Genomic DNA, 8,649 nt, shown 5'->3' on the forward strand with positions numbered 1-8,649 from the left:
GCGTTGATGGACTGAAGGACTTTGGGCTAACAGAGGATGGATGATGCGTTGATGGACTGAAGGACTTTGGGCAAATAGATGATGCATTGATGGACTGAAGGACTTTGGGCTAACAGATGATGGATGATGCGTTGATGGACTGAAGGACTTTGGGCGAACAGATGATGGATGATGCGTTGATGGACTGAAGGACTTTGGGTGAACAGATGATGGATGATGCGTTGATGGACTGAAAGACTTTGGGCGAACAGATGATGGATGATGCGTTGATGGACTGAAGGACTTTGGGCTAACAGATGATGGATGATGCGTTAATGGACTGAAGGACTTTGGGCGAACAGATGATGGATGATGCGTTGATGGACTTAAGGACTTTGGGCGAACAGATGATGGATGATGCGTTGATGGACTGAAGGACTTTGGGCTAACAGAGGATGGATGATGCGTTGATGGACTAAAGGACTTTGGGCCAACAGATGATGGATGATGCGTTGATGGACTGAAGGACTTTGGGCTTACAGATGATGGATGATGCGTTGATGGACTGAAGGACTTTGGGCTAACAGATGATGGATGATGCGTTGATGGACTGAAGGACTTTGGGCTTACAGAGGATGGATGATGCGTTGATGGACTGAAGGACTTTGGGCGAACAGATGAAGGATGATGCGTTGATCGACTGAAGGACTTTGGGCAAACAGATGATGGATGATGCGTTGATCGACTGAAGGACTTTGGGCTAACAGATGATGGATGATGCGTTGATGGACTGAAGGACTTTGGGCGAACAGATGATGGATGATGCGTTGATGGACTGATGGACTGAAGGACTTTGGGTGAACAGATGATGGATGATGCGTTGATGGACTGAAGGACTTTGGGCGAACAGATGATGGATGATGCGTTGATCGACTAAAGGACTTTGGGCGAACAGATGATGGATGATGTGTTGATGGACCGAAGGACTTTGGGCGAACAGATGATGGATGATGCGTTGATCGACTAAAGGACTTTGGGCTAACAGATGATGGATGATGTGTTGATGGACCGAAGGACTTTGGGTGAACAGATGATGGATGATGCGTTGATCGACTAAAGGACTTTGGGCGAACAGATGATGGATGATGCGTTGATGGACTGAAGGACTTTGGGTGAACAGATGATGGATGATGCGTTGATCGACTAAAGGACTTTGGGCGAACAGATGATGGATGATGTGTTGATGGACCGAAGGACTTTGGGTGAACAGTTGATGGATGATGCATTGATGGACCGAAGGACTTTGGGCTAACAGATGATGGATGATGCGTTGATGGACTGAAGAACTTTGGGTGAACAGTTGATGGATGATGCGTTGATGGACCGAAGGACTTTGGGCTAACAGATGATGGATGATGCGTTGATGGACTGAAGGACTTTGGGTGAACAGTTGATGGATGATGTGTTGATGGACCGAAGGACTTTGGGCTAACAGAGGATGGATGATGCGTTGATGGACTGAAGGACTTTGGGTGAACAGTTGATGGATGATGTGTTGATGGACCGAAGGACTTTGGGCTAACAGATGATGGATGATGCGTTGATGGACTGAAGAACTTTGGGTGAACAGTTGATGGATGATGCGTTGATGGACCGAAGGACTTTGGGCTAACAGATGACAGACAGTGGGCTGATGGACTGATGGACAGTGGGCTGACAGATGACAGACAGTGGGCTGATGGACTGATGGGCAGTGGGCTGATGGACTGATGGACAGTGGGCTGATGGACTGATGGTCAGTGGGTGACAGATGACGGACAGTGGGCTGATGGACGGTCACTCCGTGGACACTGGGTCTGCAGGCGATGGGTGATTGACAGTCAGAGAAGGAAGGGGGGTCGTTTGGTCCTCGAGGGGGGCTGACAGACATCTTTGTGCGGAAGCTGAGGGTCGAGCACGTTTATTGGGGAGCAGCAGAGGCAGGCGGACCCCAGGATGCCCCTTCGCTTCAATATGTGCGATCTGGACGCCCGGAGGAGTGGGGGGAGCCCAGATAAGACCGCCGCTCAGGGAGCTGTGCATGCGGGGGAGCTGTGCGAGCCCATGAGCTGTGCTGCTGAGGAGCTGTGCGAGCCCATGAGCTGTGCTGCTGAGGAGCTGTGCGAGCCCATGAGCTGTGCGCGCTCAGGGAGCTGTGCGAGCACATGAGCTGTGCGTGCCAAGGAGCTGCGCCTGCCCGAGGCCACCCGGTGGCCATCAGGAGGGTGGGCCCTTAGTCGCAGAGGGCCGCCCCGCCCCTAGACAGGGTCAGACACCCCCCCTCCGGGCAGAGTCGCCTGGTGGAGGGGGCGGCCCAGTGACGCACGTCTGGGGGGGCGGCATGCAGGAAGAAGGTATATCTTCCCCCCAGGCCACTGCGGTGGTCTCTTTGCCGCCCCGGACGTTGCGTGGACGTGGACACTCTTTCCCTCCCTACCGCTTACCCAAGAGTGTCAGCTGAGGGGGGGGCTCCTGAGGGAGTTTTAATGTGTTTCTTTTTTCGTTGCAGGCGGAGTTACAGGGCAATCCGGAAACAGAGAGGTGCAACACTGTACTTCAGCGGGCACATAGGGGTGCCAGAGCCTAACCTAGAACCTCATGGGAGGTCTAGGAATCCGAGTCGGCGCCCCAGTAGTCCTTCGGGCGGTTGCGGGCCTGCGCACCTGGGGGTTGCTTAGTTACGCCCCGCAAGGGGCGTGAGTATTATTACCATAATGTTCATCAGCTGGGTGGTTCGCCACGGCGCTGATTGGCTCAGCAGGCGGGCAGGTGGCGAGAATGCGGCCTGCCCTTGGATTGCCCGTAAAATAACCCACCGTGATTACATAATCTTGTATGTAATAATAAACCTGCAGCATATTTTCCCAATCTTAACAAACGTGTCTTGGTGTTATTTGCGGGATGATGGTAATGTGGGGGCGGGGGTTTTCATGTGGCCCTGAAGTGACTATGTGCGAGCCCATGAGCTGTGCGTGCCAAGGAGCTGTATGAGCCCATGAGCTGTGCGTGACACGGAGCTGTGCGTGCCAAGGAGCTGTGCGAGCCCATGAGCTGTGCGTGCCGAGGGGATGTGCTGCAAAGGAGCTGTGCGTACGCAGCGTACCGAGGAGCTGTGCGCGCTGAGAAGCTGTGCGTGCCCATGAGCTGTGCGTGCCCATGAGCTGTGCGTGCCGAGGAGCTGTGCCTGCTGGAGCTCTCTTGGCCCCCTCGGGTAAAGTCCTTCCACTCGGTCCGACACTCAGGACTAGGAACACTGCCCCCTCCACGGACACCCCGCTCACCCCCTCGGTGGAGACAGGACCACGGACACCCGCTCACCCCCTCGGTGCCAGCAGGCAGAGGACAGCACAGGGCACCCTGTCCACCCCCACGGACACCCACCCGCTCCCCCCCCATAGTGCCAGCAGGTAGAGGACTGCACAGGGCACTCTGTCCACTCCTGTGGATAATCACCCGCTCCCCCCCCCACAGTGCCAGAGGGCAGCACAGGGCACCCTGTCCACCCCCACGGACGCCCCCCCGCTCCCCCCCCCCCGCCCCACAGTGCCAGCAGGCAGAGGGCAGCACAGGGCACCCTGTCCACCCCCACGGACGCCCCCCCCGCTCCCCCCCCCCCGCCCCACAGTGCCAGCAGGCGGAGGGCAGCACAGGGCACCCTGTCCACCCCTCACGGACACCCACCCGCTCCCCCCCAAAGTGCCAGAGGGCAGCACAGGGCACCCTGTCCACCCCCACGGACACCCACCCGCCCCCCCCCTCCCACAGTGCCAGCAGGCGGAGGGCAGCACAGGGCACCCTGTCCACCCCCACGGACACCCCCACGGCGGAGAGGAGGACAGAAGCAGGTGTGTCCGTCAGCCACTGTCCCCTACCCTCCCCCACCCCGGACACCCGCTCACCCCCACGACGGAGAAGAGGGCAGAGGCAGGTATTCTGCCCACGCCAGGGGCAGCCAGGCACCCCCAGCATCAGTCCGCAGAGCCCCCTGCACGGGGGAGAACGGAGGGCAGGACCAGGTATGTCCTCTCCCCTCCCCCCACGGACCCCCCCTGCCCACTGCGGGGTGAGGACAGCACCCGCTCCTCCCCCCCCCCCTCCGGCGGAGGATGCCAGGGCAGGGGGGGGGGGGCTGCAGCCGCCATGAGGCCCCATCCCCATCACTGACCTGCGGGGCCGCCATCTCCTCGGCGCGGCAGGTGCGGGCGGGTGTGGCGGAGCGCCCCCCGCGCCGCCCCCGGGTCCGCGGATACATTGCCCGGTACCGGCTGCACCCCCCGCTCGGAGCCGGCCCGGCGCTGCCCTCATGGGTAGGCACGGAGGGCGAGGGATGGACGGAGGGCCCCAGAGCCGGTCTGAGGGCTGCAGGGGAGCGAGGATGAGAGGCGAATGTAAATGTGCGGGGGAAGGAGGGGGGGCGGGGGGATCAGAGAAGAGGGAGAGAGGGAGGGAGGAAGGAGAGAGCGCTGCAGAGGAGGCACCCGGGAACGGGGGAGGGCAGAAGAGAGAACAGGGCAGAACAGGGGAAGCATAGAACAGGGCAGAACAGGGGAAGAGGGAACATGGGGAAGAGAACAGGGCAGAACAGGGGAAGAGAGAACAGGGCAGAACAGGGGAAGAGAGAACAGGGCAGAACAGGGGGAGAGAGAACAGGGGAAGAGAACAGGGCAGAACAGGGGAAGAGAGAACAGGGGAAGAGAACAGGGCAGAACAGGGGAAGAGAGAACAGGGCAGCACAGGGGAAGAGAGAACAGGGGAAGAGAACAGGGCAGAACAGGGGAAGAGAGAACAGGGGAAGAGAACAGGGCAGAACAGGGGAAGAGAGAACAGGGCAGAACAGGGGAAGAACAGGGGAAGAGAGAACAGGGTAGAACAGGGGAAGAAAAAGAGGAGAGAGGAAGAACAGGGGAAGAGAGAACAGGGCAGAGAACGTGGCAGAACACGGGAAGAGAGAACAGGGAAGAGAACGGGGCAGAACAGGAGAAGAGAGAACAGGGCAGAAAAGGGGAAGAGAACAGGGCAGAACAGGGGAAGAGAACGGGGCAGAACAGGGGAAGAAAAAGAGGAGAGAGGAGCGGGCATATCAGGGGAAGAGAGAACAGGGCAGAGCAGGGGAAGAGAACTGGGCAGAACAGGGGAAGAGAACAGGGCAGAGCAGGGGAAGAGAGAACAGGGCAGAGCAGGAGAAGAGAATGGGGCAGAACAGGGGAAGAGAGCGGGGCAGAACAGGGTAAGAGAACGGAACAGAACAGGGGAACAGAGAACAGGGCAGAACAGGGGAAGAAAGAACAGGGGAAGAGAACGGGGCAGAGCAGGGGAAGAGAACAGGGCAGAACAGAGGAAGAGAACGGGGCAGAACAGGGGAAGAGAACAGGGCAGAACAGGGGAAGAAAAACAGGAGAGAGGAGCGGGGCAGAACAGAGGAAGAAATCAGGGCAGAACAGGGGAAGAGAGACCAGGGCAGAACTGGGGAAGAGAGCGGGGCCGAACAGGGGAAGAGAACGGGGCAGAACAGGAGAAGAAAAAGAGGAGAGAGGAGAGGGCATAACAGGGGAAGGGAGAACAGGGCGGAACAGGGGAAGAGAACAGGGCAGAGCAGTGGAAGAGAGAACAGGGCAGAGCAGGGGAAGAGAACGGGGCAGAACAGGGGAAGAGAGCGGGGCAGAACAGGGGAAGAGAACGGGACAGAACAGGGGAAGAGAGAACAGGGCAGAACAGGGGAAGAGAACGGGGCAGAACAGGGGAAGAGAACAGGGCAGAACAGGGGAAGAGAACGGGGCAGAACAGGGGAAGAGAGAGCAGGACAGAACTGGGGAAGAAAAACAGGAGAGAAGAGCGGGGCAGAACAGGGGAAGAGAGCGGGGCAGAACAGGGGAGGAGAGAACAGGGCAGAACAGGGGAAGAAAAACAGGAGAGAAGAGCGGGGCAGAACAGGGGAAGAGAGCGGGGCAGAACAGGGGAAGAGAATGGGGCAGAACAGGGGAAGAGAGAACAGGACAGAACAGGGGAAGAGAAACCAGGGCAGAACAGGGGAAGAAAAACAGGAGAGAGGAGCGGGGCAGAACAGGGGAAGAGAGAACAGGACAGAACAGGGGAAGAAAAACAGGAGAGAAGAGCGGGGCAGAACAGGGTAAGAGAGCGGGGCAGAACAGGGGAAGAGAGAACAGGGCAGAACAGGGGAAGAAAAACAGGAGAGAAGAGTGGGGCAGAACAGGGGAAGAGAGCGGGGCAGAACAGGGGAAGGGAGAACAGGGCAGAACAGGGGAAGAGAAACAGGAGAGAAGAGCGGGGCAGAACAGGGGAAGAGAACGGGGCAGAACAGGGGAAGAGAACGGGACAGAACAGGGGAAGAGAGAACAGGGCAGAAAAGGGGAAGAGAACGGGGCAGAGCAGTGGAAGAGAGAACAGGGCAGAGCAGGGGAAGAGAGCGGGGCAGAACAGGGGAAGAGAACGGGACAGAACAGGGGAAGAGAGAACAGGAAGAACAGGGGAAGAGAACGGGGCAGAACAGGGGAAGAGAACAGGGCAGAACAGGGGAAGAGAACAGGGCAGAGCAGTGGAAGAGAGAACAGGGCAGAGCAGGGGAAGAGAACGGGGCAGAACAGGGGAAGAGAGCGGGGCAGAACAGGGGAAGAGAACGGGACAGAACAGGGGAAGAGAGAACAGGGCAGAACAGGGGAAGAGAACGGGTCAGAACAGGGGAAGAGAACGGGGCAGAACAGGGGAAGAGAACAGGGCAGAACAGAGGAAGAGAACGGGGCAGAACAGGGGAAGAGAGAACAGGACAGAACAGGGGAAGAAAAACAGGAGAGAAGAGCGGGGCAGAACAGGGGAAGAGAGTGGGGCAGAACAGGGGAAGAGAGCGGGGCAGAACAGGGGAAGAAAGAACAGGACAGAACAGGGGAAGAAAAACAGGAGAGAAGAGCGGGGCAGAACAGGGGAAGAGAGCGGGGCAGAACAGGGGAAGAGAACGGGGCAGAACAGGGGAAGAAAGAACAGGACAGAACAGGGGAAGAAAAACAGGAGAGAAGAGCGGGGCAGAACAGGGGAAGAGAGCGGGGCAGAACAGGGGAAGAGAGCGGGGCAGAACAGGGGAAGAGAATGGGGCAGAACAGGGGAAGAGAGAACAGGACAGAACAGGGGAAGATAGACCAGGGCAGAACAGGGGAAGAAAAACAGCAGAGAGGAGCGGGCAGAACAGGGGAAGAGAATGGGGCGATCATGAGGAGGGAAAGGAAGAGGGCGTCGAGAAGCGGGAATGGACGGGAGACCAAAGGAGAGGGAGGGAGAGGAGGCCGCGAGCAGGGAGCAAAAGTAGAGAACGAGGCAAAGGAAGAATGAAAGAAAAGGGCTTTAATCAAGCAAAGGAAACTGTGACGGAAACAAGGCCCACGAGGATGGATAGATGAATGCACAACGGAGAGAGAAGGAGAAAAGGGGAACAGGAGGGAGTGAGCAAAGGGGGAACAGAACCAGAGAGGCGCGAAAGAGGGGGTAGGAGCTGAGGAGCAGAATATGGATAACGAATCAGAGGAGGGAAGGGTGGCAAGGGTAGGCATGAGGCATGAGGAAGTGAGGGTAGAAACGGAAGAACGGGGGCAGGAAACTACGCAGTTCGGGTAGCTACGCGTAGCTTGCGTAGTGCGAAGTACACTTTGCGTAGCTACGAGTAGCGCTACTTCACAAACTACGCCCAGGCTTAGTCTGGAGAGAAATAATGCAGAAAGAAGTCTGGAGAGGAGAGGATTGAGCAAGAAGTGAATAGTACAAATCCTTTGGAGAGAAGGACAAGGGGAGAGAGGGGCAAAGAGTGCACAGGGGGGCGGGAAAATAAGCAAGCTGGCAAGGAGGTAGAGAAGAAAGCCAACATCAGAGAGAAAGGGGAGCAGACAACGGGAGAGGCAGAAAAGAAAGGGAAGCAAAGCATAGAAAAGGAGAGAGTCTGTAGAGATGGAGCAAAAAGAGAACTAGCCAAAGAACCCAGGAAAAAAGAAGGAGAAAAGAAAATAGCAGAAAGAGGGGTGTAGTGAAGTGGAAGAAGGACACAAAGCAGTTGTCAAACTCGGACAAAGGCTGGGTCAAAGTCTGATGATGAAAAATAGGTTTGATCCTCAAAACCGAGTGCAGAGTCCAACCACCTGTATCCACCAGCACCAATTGAGCATTTTAAGCACTGGAAGTTAACAAACAAAACAGAAGATGTATTGGATCCCATGTTTACCTACAGATGCAATATGAAGAGCTACACAAGATACACCGAACAGGGAAAGGTAAAGAGTCTGTTCTCCTAAAACAAACCTGCATCCATCATTCTAGCATTCCAGGACAGCACACACTCCACAATCCAGGACAAGACACACTCCACATTCCAGGACAAGACACCCTCCACTTGCAGTGCAGCACACACTCCACAATCCAGGAGAGCACACACTCCACATTCCAGGACAGTACACACTCCACATTCCAGGACAAAACACACTCCACATTCCAGGACAAGACACACTCCACTTGCAGTGCAGCACACACTCCACAATCCAGGAGAGCACACACTCCACATTGCAGGACAACACACACTCCACATCCCAGGACAGCACACACTCCACATTGCAGGACAACACACACTCCACATCCCAG

The 8,649-nt window shown here is 56.9% G+C and overlaps 1 protein-coding gene across 1 annotated transcript in view; it reads right to left on the reverse strand.

Moving 5' to 3' along the window:
• The window catches only part of NLGN3 (neuroligin 3), a 477,014-nt gene extending 472,676 nt beyond the window's left edge, over positions 1–4,338 (reverse strand). The window contains exon 1 of the mRNA XM_078640209.1: positions 4,184–4,338. The gene's annotated coding sequence lies outside the window, so the exon portion shown is untranslated. The remainder of the gene's footprint in view (positions 1–4,183) is intronic.
• Between the last annotated feature and the right edge of the window lie 4,311 nt (positions 4,339–8,649).

This window comes from Lissotriton helveticus, chromosome 4_2 (assembly GCF_964261635.1).
Source record: "Lissotriton helveticus chromosome 4_2, aLisHel1.1, whole genome shotgun sequence".
Taxonomy (NCBI): Eukaryota; Metazoa; Chordata; class Amphibia; order Caudata; family Salamandridae; genus Lissotriton; species Lissotriton helveticus.